The following is a 16,787-nucleotide window of genomic DNA, read 5'->3' on the forward strand; positions in this document are numbered from 1 at the left end:
TGTTTCCTAAGTTTTGTGTTTTGCCTTTTGCATATTTATGTTGCTTTCGCTTCAATGCACATACTATGTACACACAACCCAACAAGGATGACAAGCATAATGGATTTTAAATGCACAATAATGTCACACATTTTATTTAAACAAGAAAAGTTTGATTTTTGAGTTTTGGGTTTCGTTTTTTTTTTTAAATTGTGTTTTTTAGTTTGATTTTTATGTTTTCATCTGAGTCTAACAAATCCAATATTCAATCTCAATCCAACAAATCAATTTCTCTTTATTCGACCTTCCTAAACTAGTCACATATATTGTAAAGTATGCAAGTCACAAATATGGATGATCAATACCCCATCAATCCCATCCACTCAAGCGGACAAGACTTCTTTTCTGCTACATGGTAGATGTAATAGCCTCAGTGATTGCACCATCCTTTATCCCAGCAATAAAACCAAAATGTCGGGCTAAATGCACAAGAGTCAAGGTATTGGATGGACTTCTATTGTTTCAAAAGTTGCAGCTCACTTTGGCAACAATCTCTCACCTTGCCTCTTAATACTCCATCCTAACTAACCATGCATTCTTCTCTCTAACCCAAGAAATTAAGAACACAAAACTAGCTTTGAGGTGTAGTAAACTCACCATCTTACCTTTTTTGGGGTGTAGTCCAAAAGCTTGAAGGCTCAAAGATGGTTCCATGACCCAAGAAACATGATCTGATGCCATCACTCATTTACACTCACTATCAAGTATACTAACAATGAGAGAAGAATATGAATAAGAAGAAGGAGCAAAATAATAATTAGAAGAGATTTATCTGACCATATATATATATATATATATATATATAGATCCCAGAATCTCATACACAACTCCAAACTCAACCCTTTTATCATGAATGGGAAGAAGAAGAAGAAAAGCCAGAAGAAGATATATAGCTTCACCATTCCTCGCTCAGCACACCTCTCCCTCACTCTAAACAATGGAATAAGATGGTGGAGTAGAAGTAGAGAATAGAAAGCTTCAATACATGCAGTGATAGAGCTTCTACATCATGGATGCACCAAAAGGGTAAATACAACGGAGACCTCCTACTCTTATATAGACACAAATTAGGGTTAGGGTTAGGTCATAGGGTGGCCCACCATTTTAGGATTAGGGTTTGCATCCCTTTTGCATTTTAGGGTTTGCATCCGTGTGAATTAGGGTTTCTACCCTCTTTTGGGCATCCTACCCTCATTGTGGGATCTAAGCTGGTACTTGTGTCTTAGCCTTATTATGCCATGCCTACACTAATAAAATGGTATACACGTGCAACCCACACGACAATTGTGAGTGCAAGAAATACAATTGTGGGTGATAATATAATGTGCATGGCTCTTACAAAATAATGCAACCATAATAATGTGGTGTCCATGAAGAACAATAATAATATATGTGTCCATAATAATATAGCGAAGCTCCACAAAATAATAATCCACCATCAAAAAAATTCGACATTTTTGCTTTGACTTTGCCTCATTGAAATACTATCATGTTAACCATGATCATGTTAGCAGCCACAAGTTTAGCTACAATCAATAAAATGTGGAGGTATGTTGGCAGTATTATGGGGCCGTCCTTAAATCCTAAGCTACTGATAATAACTACTATAACATTGAAGGTGGTAGGTGTGGGAGAAAGTTCTTGGGATTAATTGTGGAGTTGAGCTTGTTACTCCATCTATTCATAGCAAGTTTATTCTATATTCATGATGGACTCAACTGGAATGTTAGGCTCCTTGATGGATGTCTCATGCAAATAATACCCTCGAGGGTTGAATCTCTTTACACAACTACCATTGAAATGTCCAATACTTTTCCCATCCAAGGTTTCTAATTCCACGTTAGCTATCTTGTAGCTAAACATGGATAGGATAGTATCCAAGGCCTCAGAGTTTAAGCTTTTGTTTGTAATACTATTGAATTGTCTTATTTTTTTAAAGTGAACATGGGTTTCAAATACATGTTTTAATTATCCTTTTGTTTATGCTACCTAAGGCTCAAACTAAAATCTCAACAAAAATTTGAAGAAATTAGGTTCTCTATGAGGTAGACAACATTTTCAAACTTAATATTTGATCCTTATGAAAGGCATTAGACCAAAAAATTTGGCAAGAACTAATTTAAAAATTATATATGAAGCTTGAAATATCTACTTTGAAACATGAGTCTAGTCTTTAAAACTTAAGGACATGGATAACAAATCGCAACTTAAAAAATATAAAACATAAATAGAAGATACTAAATCTACTTTTTTTTTGGGAAAACAACTAAACTACATAAGTATCAACCATAGTATGAGCATAATTTTTTTAAGTTCATTAAAAAATGGCAATCTAAGGAGTGCCAAAATTCATAAATGGATCTTAGTTCTAGTTTTTTTGGTATCCCTTGGACTTGGATGGTTTTGGATTGTTCTTTTACAGCTTTAGCCAAAGGTGGATCATCTCCCAAAGTGTCATCAAATGAGGGTGGTGGTGTGGCTACTCTTGGTGGTTCTTGCAACAATGCTTCTTTTACAAGAGTTGTAGGGGAGTAGGCTCATGCTTTGAGCATCTTCAACAACTAAGTGGCCTATTTGAATATATATTGCAATCAATGTCTCCTCGCATAGTGTATTCTAATTGAGGAGTCTAAGAAGTGAAGATGTGATAGATGGCTACTTAGAGTTTAGAATTTATCCTTTAGGGTATCCACATCATAGCGTCACATTCCCTTTACATATTTCTTTCATGAGTCATAATTGCAAGGTTGTAAGCCAAATTTAAAGATTATCATTGTTTGTGTCCTCCAAATCTTGTTGTTTTGCCTTATAGGTCTTCATGAAGTCTTCAATGCTAGCTTTGAGTCATTGTTAGAGACCTTTTATGGTTAACTAAAAACTATTACTAAGTTCATTTAATTGTCATAGGGTTTTCTTTTTCTCTTACACTCATTCTAGATCTACTTTTAGTGTATCCATCTACTCATTGGCATCTTATATTTGCACAATTTTGCTATGACTAGTGATCATTATCTTTAATCGGTCTTTTTTCTTCTAGTTACTATTGTGTCTACTTCAAGGCTGTAGCAGCCAATTTTTTTCCATTAAGATCATCTTCCAATTGTGTTTCATAGAGATCCAAATCCTCATGGACTTTTTCCAACTTGGATGATCTTGCTAAGAGAGCTAGATCACCTTCACATCTCTCCAATCATTCTCCTTTTTTCACCAAATACCATGTTTAGCTTGGGTAAGGGGAATGGTTTGTTATTCCCAAAGGTGCAAGAAAATAGGGGCATGAGAACTTAACCCTAATACTTAGTATCTATATGAATAGGGCTTCAAAGTAAATCTCCATTCTAAGCTAGAATGTGCGTGGTTTATGTTTAGCACAAAGAAATCAATCTTGTGAGATATTAATCAACATTGTAAATCTCATCTAGTATGTTTGCAAGAAACCAATCTCGCTGAGAATCATGGTATGGATATTTAGTCGATAGGATACTTTTCCTTTAACAATCCTAAATGCACAAGTAGAGGTGGTAACCTAATGGTTGCTTGTGAGGATTTAACAACCCTTGAAATTTATAATGATAAACAAGAAATGCAACATTTTGGTTATTAGATTGAAGCATGCTAATGAGGAGTTTTATATATTCTCTATCTACACTCCTTATTGCTCTAATAATATAGCTAAATGCTACCAATGGATGGTGGGATATATAAAGGAAACTATCTTATGTGGAGATTCCAAGAATGGCCTGGATAGATCTCACGGAAATGGATGCATGCTAGAACTAGAGAAGTTTTAGTAGCATTCCCTTAAATTGAGGGCTGATCTAATAGATATTATCACACTAACTAGAGATTATACTTGAATTATCACACTTGGTACAAAAATCATTAGGATCACACCTAGCGAGGAGCCAAAACTTGATAAAATATATGCTTGTGGTTGGAGAGGTAGCTAGTTGTCCTCTAAACTCCCAAGGGATGTATTGGGTGGAGTACTAGATTCAAACCATATCCCACTTTTGATGGCATTTAAACTAATATACTTAAGACCCACCTTTAGGGGCCCTCCTACCTTCAAGTTGAATACCTCTTTCTTCTTTGAGAAGAAATATGTTTTAGCTATCAAGAATATGAGTGATACTTATTCATCTATGGTCAACCTTGTCACTAATTGGACATAATTGTATAGATGTAGACACCAAGCTGTGGAGATATGCTAGGGTTTGCAAAAGAAAACATTGAGTGTATGGCCATGATTGAAACATAGAGATCTCAAACAAAAATGAAAAAATGCAAAAGCACAAAATAAAAATAAAAATAGAGAAGAAAGAAAACCCTAAAGTGAATGAAGAATGTTAAAAATTAGAAAAGACTTTATAAGATGCTCAAAGGCCGAGTTGTCCAATAGTTGGTGCCTCCTATGGGAGTGGGTTGATGGAATAGTTAGACTATGACATCTATCAAATATGGAGCCCAAGTTCTATAATCATTAACTAGAGCTAAGATGAGACTAAAAGTGGCAATGGGTTGTAAACAAAAACACAAGAGCTTGTGGGGCTAGAACTTGTAAACCTAGCAATGTAACTAGCTAAAGAAGATGGCATCTGATCACTAGTAACAACAAGGTGGTGCTAGGTGACAATTGTAGGAGGAAGATCTAATGTAGGGCAAGCTAGTGATGTAGAAAATGCTAATTATAGGGGCAACAACCTGGCAATAGTTGATTACGTCAACCTCGAGGGGTTCACTATTGGTATATCCTCTATATTATGTATGTTCAATGCCTATTTATGAATACCCCTATCTATGAATTTTGCATAAATAAAACATAATACTTTTCTATTAAATCTATAAATAGTCACTCTATATGGTACCCTTTCATATGTTTAAAATGTGTAAAGTTGATATTGGAAAAATCCATTATATTGAATCCATGTGATACACACATATATTTATGAGTGACCCTCTCCTTCCCCCCCCCGACATCATCAATCATGAAGGAAAATATGAACTCAAAACTGCCCTTTATCTTAGCATTTAATCTCCATTCTAATCACAATATTTGAAGTGGACCAATAGGAGAGGGGCCGTTCTTCACTCCTTATCTAGTTTTGTGCAAGGTTGAGTAGTTTTGTAAAAAAGATAAGTAATTTTTCAATTTAAAAAATCTCAATTCATTATATTAAAGTGTACTTTAAGGCATGAAAAGTTCGTGGGCTCTGACAAGATCTTAAAATTTCAGAGTTAAATGTAACAAGTGGGATACATAGGAACTAGGGTTTAGACACCCAATCACACTGAGTGGGGTATATAAGGTGTAAGAGACCCAATTTAGGGCATCCCGATATTATCAAGAACAAAATCCACCTTCATTTCCAACTTCCATAGCTTCATCCCTCTTTCTTGTATTTCTCTCTCCTCTTCTAGTCTTTCTTCTCTCTTTCTCTCTCTTTAGCTCATTCTCCTATTTCCTCTCAACTTCATTCATTACAAGTGCTATCAGAGCTTTAAGCTTTGGTCATTTTTTTCTTTCCTCTTTCTCCATCTAATTCCCTTTTCAAATCTAAAACCCTAGTTACTCAAATCACAAGTATAAGTACAACAGGAAGGACCACAATTAGTTATAGCTTTTTGGAGCAAGTAGGAGCTATGGCTAGAGGCTCATACATGTTTGGAGGTAAAATGGTTAACTTAGCAGGCCACCACTCCTTTTCATGCAATTTTTGGGGGTTCTAGGACCAAAGTTAGAGACTTAGAAGTTAGAAAAGGGCAAAAATCTTAGTTACGTTTTGTCCTAGACTCCTTCTCTCTCTTCTCCTGCAAGAAGCTGCAATGGCTTCCAGCCATAAGAACCCCCAAGATCTCTTCTTAGCTACCTCTAGGACATCAGCCACCACTTTCCCTTGATCCCTAGCATTTCAGCAAATGATAGAGCACCCCATAGGCTCGATGAGGCTAGTAGAAGCCACCAAGGAGCAGCTCATAATTTTCAGCACATTTTGTGTTGGCTAATCCTGCATTCCCCATCCCTCTTGCTACCCTCTTGCTACTCACTCAAGCTCCTAGCCCACCAACCTTGGGCCCTCCTTCAACACTCTTCTTCTTCCCCTTCTGACATTCTTTGCCCTAGAGAAAACCTTAGAAGATGGAAAATTTGGCCAGCCATGGATTCTTCATTTGGAGCTACCTCAGTCACTAAATCTTAGCTCAACCTTCCCACCTTTGAAATCTCAGCCCTCGAGAGCTCCTTCAGCCATTATTGGCCTCTCTTACCCCGGATTAAATACATAGAGCTTAGCATGCATGGATTTCTTGTGGGCAACAACGAAAGCTCCCTTTGAAGCTTTCCATTACTTGAGATTAAACTAGGGTACAAGCACAAGGGCACCCACCATCAGTGGAAGCATCAAATGCTTGAAGGCTTCATCCATTGAAATACTCTAGTCAAGTGGGCTTCATTGATGGAGAAATTAGCATCATGGTGGATCATGCTTCATCTATCCTCCCCAAACACTGAAGAGGTATGTCAATCCAATCTTAATCTCTCATTTTAATCTACATGCTGAGCTTAATTCCTTTTGTTGGAGATATTATGGTTGCATATTTAAATCCTCCATCGATGTTATCCACTTGAAATCGGTGATCCATTTTCCTTCCAATGCATCATGATGAACTTTAGATCAATTGCTATTGCTAACTTTAACTCTTCCTTGATCTTGTATGCTTTGGATTAATCCCAAAAGGATAGTAAACCATTGTAAAAAGGGTAAAAAGTAGCCAATGAGCCACTAGACTACCAAGGTAAGCCCTACCCGACCTCCTGTTTAACAAAACAAAGTTCCTTCCTCTATTAGAAAACTTGAACTTTTTGCACCCAACTTGGCACTCGACAAGCAAGATTGAATAAGACAATGACACATGGTAAACCCCAAACAAATTATAACTTTACAATCAAGTCCACACATGTGGGAATTGAACCCATGTACCAATATTCATAGGCCCCACCTCTTTAAGGCAAGAGACCAATTGTGTTAGACTAAGTCACCATATTTTACATATTTTCAGAATCATGGGTCTTTTTTCCATTTTAAAAATCAAAACTACTACTTTTTCAAAAAAACTAACCTTGGGCCTCATCATATACTTTAGTCCCACCATCGTGTTTACATTATAAAAAGTAATCCATCCCCTTATATAATCCTTATGAGGCCCTTTTGGAGTTTATATTTTCACCATGGCAAGCCTTCTTTTTGTGTAGATGCTATGACTAGGGATGACAATCATAAGCAAAAGTATGCTATGTAATCAAAAATGGACTCTTTGAAAAGGAATGCTATCCAGGAGTTAGCTCCTTTGCCTAAGGGTAGACATGCATTGCCATCTAGGTGGGTCTACAAAAGCTAAAGATATCTCCATTTGATGCAGACTTGCCTAAGTACAAGGCAAGATTGGTGACCAAAGGATTTAAGGGGATTGACTTTAATGAGATTTTAACACCAATAGTCAAGATGACCAATCTTTGTATGATCCTTGCTTTGGTTGCTAGAGAGGATATGGAGATGGTTTAGATAAATATAAAGATTTCTTTCTTACATGGGGACTTGCATGAGAATATTTACATGCTATTGTGCCTAAGGGATTTGTTGTGGAAGAAAAGGAGTAGTTGGTTTGTAAGTTGCATTATAGCTTATATCGTTTGAAATAGGTTCCTAGGGAATGGTTTCATAAGTTTGATGCCTTTATGTGGTCTCAAGGATACACCAGGAGTGAGAACAATTACTACCTATATACAAGGAAGGCTAGGGATGGTAGCCTTATGATCTTGATTCTTTATGTGGATGATGTTGATTGTTGGGAAGTCAGTTATGGATGTGGATGCTTTTAAAAAAAGGTTGCATGACACCTTTGATACGAAGGATGAAAAGAATGTTGGCCACATTCTTGGTATGCAAATTATGTGAGATCATGACAAAATTATACTCTATTTACCTAAGAAGAAATACATTGGAAAGGTATTGGAGCATTTCAATATAGAGAGGAGGACGGATATTAGTGTTCCATTGCCTCCATATTTGAAACTCAACCAAGAGGACAATCTCAAATTAGATGAACAAAAGGCTCAAATGGCCAAGGTTCCTTATGCATCGGCAATTGGTGGCTTGATGTTTGCTATGGTTGCTACACATCCAAACATTGCTTATGCAGTGGGATTTGTTTGCATATATATGACATACCTTGGCAAGAAGCATTAGGGGGTAATAACAAGTATCATGAGATACTTGAATAGCACTAGATCTACATGCATATGCTTTGGAAGATAGGAAGGAAGGATGCATATTAATTTGTAGGGAGTGTAGACTCTCACAAGTTTTGTCTTCACTTTCACATGTGGTACAGTCTCTTGGGTCTCTCATTTGCAACTATGTATTGCATCCATGTATAGATTTATCCGCACGAAGATAGAGTATATTGTAGCCTGAGGCTTACAATGAAGCTAATGGCTTACTTGTCTAGTGGGAGACTTGGGCATTTTAGGATAGATGCCTACAATGCATCGTGATAGTCATGAGTGCCATTCAATTGGCATGAAACCTTGCCTTGCAAAGATAGAGCACATTAAGGTGAAGTATCACTTCATCAGGGAGGAAATTGAGAACAAGCACATTGGGCATGTTAAGATCCATATAGATGATAACCTTGCAAATCTTCTCACATAGAGTGTACCTTTTGAGCACTTTGCACATTGTAGAGAGAGTTGATGGGCATTGGACAGTATCTTCACTTTCTTCTTATACTCCCATAAAGGTGCATTGGCCTTTAAAGTGGGAGGTTGTTAGGGTAAAGACTAATGGCCTATAGCTATGCAAGCACCCCTATAATGGTACTATTCATTTTTTACCCACATAGCCCTCTTGTGTTCCTCTCTCTTTCTCTTAACCCTCTTCTGCTCCATAGCTTCTACCTCACATCCTACCATTACTTCCCTTTGAGTATTGAGCCTTGAGTGTCCTAAGTCATATGCCCACATTTGGAATCCTAAAAGCAAGAAATTGAGTCAGGCTTAACAACTCCCTCGAACTCTGTGTCCCCTTTACCTAACCAAAGGTACCCCTTGCTTGACTTGATCCCAAAGGAACTCCTTAAAGCTTCCAAAAACTTGAGGCATTAGGAAGAAATATCTTGAGTTTCCTTAACTTACTTGTAAGTACAATGATTGAGAGTTAGTTAAGAGTGCTTGAGTGCAATCAAGCATCAACAATTTTCTTTGCTATAGAGTATATCATAGAGATCTTGAATGTGTAATAAGAAGATCCATTTTTACCCAATTCTATTCATGCAAGGTATTAATCTTTGAATACCTTGACATTAGTGAAGTGAGCTTACAAGCATCTATCTAAGCCGCACTCATCCACTAAGACAATCTAAGTTACCTAGAGGCTCTCTTCCTTGAGATTACACTTAAGGAGGATGTTCTAGCTAGAACCAAATAATTATTGACCCTCATTTGAATACTTTGAGCATGTTATGAAAGGCTACAAAACCCTAAGTCATCATCCTTGTTGAAATAACTTTAATCTAAAGCACATACCTTAAAAGTAGGTCCTCTTCCTTTAGATTGCACTGAGGAAGGACCTTTTAGTTGGTAGTAAAAGAGTTGTTGAGCCTCATTTGAATACCTTGAGTCTATGAGGGAGGGCTACATCACCTCTTCATCAAGAACCAAGTCATTATCATTGTTATAAGAACTTTAACATAAGGCACATACTCTACAAGTAGAGCTTAGAACTTGTCTAGATGACTGCCAGCACAATCTAAATCATCATTCTAGAACTTGTCTAGATGACTGCCAGCACAATCTAAATCATCATTCTAGAACTTGGAGGTGTCACAAGAAATACCTTGCACCTACTAATTTTGAGATCAAATAACCTTATTGACTTGAATGTCAAATACCTTAAACATTGACTTGCTTATAAAAAAGAAATTTGAACCTTCTAGTTTTAACACATTCACGAGATAGAACCTAGACAAATTTTCTCTATAGAGCTACCCTCCTTCAACACACATCAACTCATAAGTCATGCAACGATCCATTAGCAATTTCAAAAGGCTCAACAAGATCACCTTGAGATCCTTTGCACCTTATTGAGAGTGACTTAGCACTAGCTATTTATGACCTAGGAAATGTCATTCAAGGTCTTAGACACACTACAAAACTTTGAAACCTTGACTACCAACACTAAGAAAGGAGTAATTTTTCCTAACTTGAGTGGACAAAAAAGCACTAGTTCTTGTAATCATGTCATCAAAGTCTAGACCTTAGTAACAAGCATGTCACCAAAGCATGGATCATAGTAATAATTTGAGCCAACCCTAGGGATTCTATCCTAGCTTAAGCATACCTTGACACACTTAAAACTTGCTAGCATGATCAAAGTGGACTATACCTTCTAGAGCTTGACTAGTCTCTTTTTGAGTTGTCCAAAATCCATTCAAAAATTTTAGTATACTCTCAAGGTATTGCATGAGGGAGTACCTTAGGGTAAAGAAGACAGGAACCCCATGATTTATTGTCTATTGATAGGTCTTAGGATCAATATTTGGCCAAAATGTGTGTCTATACTATATATATCAATTTTCCCATTGAATAGGATTCAAAGGCCTTTTAGGGGACATGGCTAATTTTCCCCTAATGTTTAATATGGAGTAGCTTGGGTCAACTCTATCATCTAATTGATACGTTGAGTCATACTTGAGAGGAAGCAATGGTGGGATGCGAAGTCAATGCAATGGATGTGCAAGAGGGTGAGAAAAGAGAAAAAGTGCACAAAAAGTTTTTGGTGGGTACTAGACCGAATCCTAGGAAAAGTCAACATACAACTCTTTGCTCTAATTTTTTTATATGAGGAAAGCACTTGACTTATTTGGTTCACCCAATTTCCATCAAGTAAAGATGATCACCCACTTTCCAATTCAACATGGTTTTCTTTAGCTTTCTAAACAAAACATGCTAACACACTATTCAACATATAAAAGTAGCTTTCTTAATTAATCCTTAATACTAGATTCACTTCATGTCTTCATTAAGCACAACATGAAAGCAATAAAGATATTCATGCTTAAAATTTTTCATCATTAATCTCTTCAAAAATATGCTCTCTTCTTTAGAGCGATATAACCAGCCCATACCCTTGTTCTTCATTATATTCACTTGTCCAATGTGTCTTTAAGGGAGAATAGAAAGTGAAGATACTATCTTATTTCCAATAGTACTGTGTAGTATGCAAAGTGCATGGAAGATGAACTCTTTATGAGAGGATATATAGGTTCATCATCTATATGAACTTTGACATGCTCAATATGCTTGACCTCGAGGATCCTTGATGAAGTGATATTTTACCTAAATCTGCTTTGTCTTTACATGAAAGACATGATTCTATGGAAATTGGATGGCACTATGACTATCACAATGCAAAATGGGTATCTTCACAATGATGCCTAAATCTCCCACTAGACGAGTAGGCTATATTGCTTAGTGGGTGCAACTTATTAAGCCTCAATGGTAGGCCAAGCCATTTATGGTTGTAATTGAGAGACCCATGAAGTTGCACCCCTTGTGAATGTGAAAACAGATATTGTTGACATTGTTGGGGGTTAAAGGCCACCTATGCTTAGCCACCTACATTTACTTTGTGTATGGTGCTCGCACACATATACACTGTAGGTGGCGGCTACCCACCACTACCACTTTATGGTGTCCCCCAAGAGCAGCCTAAAGTGGAGCTGTCTTGGGAATACTGCTGCTACTACTAGAGCTCAATGACCACTTGCTAGATTGAGGAAGAGAAACCTAAAGTGGAGCTGTCTTCTTTGGGATACTGCTGCTACTACTAGTAGGTTGCTCAATGACCAAGAGCAACCTAGACAATGACTAAGCAACAGTATCCCCAAGAGCAATCTAGATTTGTGCTCACTGTCTAGGTTGCTCTTCTTCAATCATCTCTAGCTCCACTTTAGTCCTAGGAATTATTCAAGCTTGATAGACCTTGGCATTTGATCTTGGGGACTTGTGGCTTGTTCTTGAGCATCTTTTGGAGAGATTGAAGTGAGACATTGCTTTACTATTCAAGATAGACATGTTGTTCACTATTTGGGTAGCAAGTATTTGCTTGGTTAATGCTCTACCAATAATTATGGGACAAGTTTATAATACTCACATGATTATTGATGCTCGAGAAAGGATTTTGGATGTGTTAGAGCTTGAATAGCTTTGTCATTTAAGGTTTCTTTGTTGTTATACCTTGTGGATAGCAACATACACTATGAAGGCTTATGTATTGAATGTCTGCATGCATAGCCTCTCTTTACCTTCCTTCTAGCTTTCATGATTTTCCTCTCTTTCTATCTCTTTTACTATCTTTCTCTCTTTTTCTAGTCTTTCTCTATCTTCTCTCCATGTCTCCCTCTTTTTCTCTCCTCTTTGTAGTCTTCTTCATTCTCTTCTCTCTCCTAGGTCTCCTTCATTACAATTTACTTTAAGGACAAACAAGAGCTATTTTAGCCTAGAGTATTAGCACAAGGAGAAGACTTGGGTAAGTTCATCTCTCACATGAAGGGGATCATGGCATAGCTATCCTCAGTTCAAGCTCCAATTCATGATGAAGATGTTACTGCAATTCTCTTGAAAGTTGTAAAGAAGGTATTCCCAACCCTTGTAACTACTCTTAGAAATATCCCTAATCCAAACTTGGAAAGCACCATCCAATCTTGTTTGGATTAGGAGAAAATATATTAGAAAGAAGGTAGCACTAGTCATGCATCTACTTCAACAGCTTGTGAGAAATTCTTGGTTCATACTGTCTCCACTAAATGCTCCTTTTGCAATAAAAAGGGACATCTTGTAAGAAACTGTTGGAAAAAATATCCTGACAAGATGAAGTGCAACAAATGTAAGAAAACTGGGCATATTACTAGTAAATGCCCTACCACCCCCGAAGTACCAAAAAAATTTGGGCCAACTTTATCTCCAGATCACCTGATGATCAACTCTTCTACATATACAAATCCTCTACCTATAAGAACTCTTGTAGTCCAATGCCACTCTAGCGTTGAGGGGGGGGGGGGGGGGGGGTGTTGAGAGATAGGCATGTGAACCCTATGTATGCAAGGGTGGATAAGGATAGATGGGTGTGAATGGATTGGAGGGTAGGGGAAAACCCTAACCCTAGCCATCCAGAGACTATTTAAATAGCCTAGAGGTCACTCTCAAAGAGAGAGTGTACCAATTGTATTTGTGAACAACTCATTAAGCAAGATCTTATTCTTGTACTTGAGCCCTCTCTCCCTCTTGTGAACACCTTCTCATGATGTCACTCTAACAATCCAACAAATCCATGACCATGACATAGTCTAGAGATAGGGTGTATTTATCTGGAGATTTAGAAACCCTTATAGACCTTCATGAAATTGGCTCAACAAGGGCCACTGGTTGTTTCAGTAGTCTATGGAGTGAGACATGATGTTGTCCACCATCCCATGGCACTTCCACCTTAGCATTAATAGGCTATCCAAAGTCCTGCATCATGTGAAACATGTATACAATCTACTCATGTGCTGGTTGTCCATCCTCTTTAAATACCACTCTATGGATCTTTAATGAGGATAAGATGTATAAACATCATGGCTACATAGTACCCTTCTAGATTTAGGATCTCACAAGTGATATGTCATTTTACTTGATTCTTTGTGCCAAGAAAAATGCAATTCTTAGACTCTAGATCAAGCTTACTCTACTTGTCACTAGGTACCCTCACAGCCAAAAATATGCACATGCTTCAAACTAGGTCTCTTGCCAAACCATAACTCCTCTAGTAACTTGCTATCCAATGGATTGCCAAGAGATATGCTGATCAAATGCACTATTTTCTTTACAAGTTTAGCCCAAAATCCATGATTGAGACTAGTATTAGAGAGCATATTGTAGACCCTTTCCTAAATGGTCCTATTGATCTTCTCAATCACACCATTTTGAGTAGGATTCTCAGAAGCTATCAACTCTCTCTTGATACCATGATTTGCACAAAAGTTTGTAAATGTATGCAAGGTGTAATCTCCACCATTATCAATCCTCAAGAACTTAAGCTTTTTGTAGCTGATTCTTTGCAAATGCCAAGTACTTTTAAGATGTATTCAACACATCACTCTTCTTACAAAGAGGATAAGTGGTATCACCTATAAAGGCAACAAAGTACAAAGGTCAGCCCAATGAAACTGTGCATTGGCCAACAAGCAAAGCCTAAGCTTAAGCAAGCCCCATACTAGATCCAATATAATCCCTTTCATAAACCCTTTACTTCCAAAAAATAAGATGCCTCTGTGCTTAAGCAACGTTGTGCTTGCATGCATCAAAACCATGTACCAAGCTCTCTTCCCAAGCATCTAAATCTGAGATATTTTACTTCAAACCCAACTACAAATGATTTCCAAAATCACTACCAAAGTGGGCTATTACAACCCTAAATTGAGTATCGATTGCTTAAGTATCTTGTTAACTCGGATCTAGATCCTACTTATAAGAATAGTACATCTATCAATGTGGGCACCAAACATCAATATCAAAGAAGAAGCTTGAATCCTTGATCTTTGCAACAAAGCTTCACCCATTGCACTCCTCACTCTAAGCACGAGTTCCCATGAACATCAAACATCACTCTAATGCTAGTTGAGAGGGAAACAATGGTAGGATGCAATGTAGAAGCTATGGAGTGCAAGAGGGTTGAGAGAGAGAGAGAGAGAGAGGGAAACACAAAATAGTTAAGTGGGTACAAAATGAATGGTACCCTTATTATTTGTTATCTTCACTTATATATGATTGTATAGTGTGTACATGTACAAGGAATGCATGTCCGACTATATGCATGAATGCTTATTTTCAAGAAAAGTTTGAGTTGGAGTCTCCTAAGTCAAGAACAAGGTCTAGTTAATGTTCACGAGGCTCTCCCTCGAAAGCCTAAGGCTTCTAGGGGACTGTCAAAAGCAAGATAACATGGTTGAAGGCATTTGAACTAGAATACCTTAAGTTATACTTCAAGGCAAGAGCGGGTTTCCTATCTCAATGCATGTTCAAGCTTGTGATGAATCTAGTTAATGTCTAGGTCCTTAAAATGTTCACAATTTAATTCGACTGACCTATGTCCTTCAAGAAGGGGCCTAAGGTAGTGTATGTGTTGGCTTAAGGTATTAGTATTGGAATTTCTCAAGTTAGGATTTGAAGGCTAAGATGGGTCTCTTCACAACAAGAAACTACCTCTATCTAAAATACCATAGTTTTGGTTTGGTGCATGCAACATGAACTAGGGGTTAGATTCGAATGTGGAAGCTTAAAGATGGAATGCCTTGGGTGGGGAAAAGTGTGGGCTTCTCCATAGAACAATTTCAATAGATAGTCTCCTCATGAGAAATGTCTTAACATCTAGGCCTTGAGATATTCATGTGACCTTGAGATATTCATGAGAAATATCTTAACATCTAGGCCTTTTTGTGTCAACATGAGATATTCATAGAAATATCATGAGGCAATAAATTGCGTGCAAGACTAAATTTTTCTCTCTTTAACTCAAATTTCTAAGCCTCAAAACTGGCATGATGGAATGATGTGATGCAATAAAAATATGCCAATGTAGTGACCTCCAATTCAAGAAGCTTAGATGGCGATCTAGATAGATAATAGGTGAAGAGCTTAAGGCTAGTTGGAAGAATTATGACTAAGTGAAAAGATTGATTATGGCTTTTGAGGAGTCTTCCTTTTATAGCCCAAAAAGGTAGTCTAGTTAGCCTATTCAACTATAGAACCTTCCCTAGTTGGCGAGAGAATATTTCCTTTACCATTGGGTTAAGGGTGTTGCCTCCATATCCCCTTCAGGGAAGCCATTGGCCCCCCTAAGATCCTCCCCTAGCTAGGGGCCACTTCAACGGCCCTCAAACCCCAAAATAGAAGCCCCTAATTACTCCCACTACCTGCAGCATCTCGATGCAATGTGCCTCAAGTTGCTAGCAGTTAACCACTCTATCTAACCCAAAGGCTAGATCCACAAAGGTGAACTTTTTGTTATCTATTCATATAGACCTTATTTGACATACAATTGAAGATTAAATCAATGTTCAAGCTTACACTTAGCTCCTCCTTATCATGGAGACATTACACTTTAAGCACCATGAATCATTGGTCACACCTTACTAGGGTGGGGCATTGAGTATATCGAACATTATGAGTATGGACCTTCGTTTGGATAGTTTATGCTAGGGTTTGTGTGTAAGTTTTGCTAACTCAAGATATCGCAACCTCTTAAAACTCTAGTATGCACTTTTGAAGTCTCTAAGTCTTCCTTGCAACTCAAACAAGTAAGGCAGAGTAATATCCAAGATGTATGTTGCAATTAAAATAATAAAGGTTTCAAACCAAGATGTCCAAAGTTTTATTAAGTATGAGGAAAGTCCAAGGTTGGTACAATTAAGGGTATCGCATGCCAATACCTTGAGTTTGCAAAACTTAAGCTCTTGAGGTGGAATTTTGAGCACTAACAACAAGGCAATTCCAAGTTCAATGCAAAATAAGTTTCTTGGTAATACTAGTATGAAGTGTAAGTCCTCCAACCAAGCAAAGCACATGGTTCCAAATAAAGACTCATCTAAAAAATCTAAAATTGTAATGATATGTTGTACTTTGAAGTTCCATGCCTCTATTATCATGTGTG

The sequence above is a fragment of the Lygodium microphyllum genome, chromosome 18, assembly GCF_053477565.2.
Source record: "Lygodium microphyllum isolate KBCC chromosome 18, Lygodium_microphyllum_v1.1.10, whole genome shotgun sequence".
In the NCBI taxonomy this organism is placed as follows: Eukaryota; Viridiplantae; Streptophyta; class Polypodiopsida; order Schizaeales; family Lygodiaceae; genus Lygodium; species Lygodium microphyllum.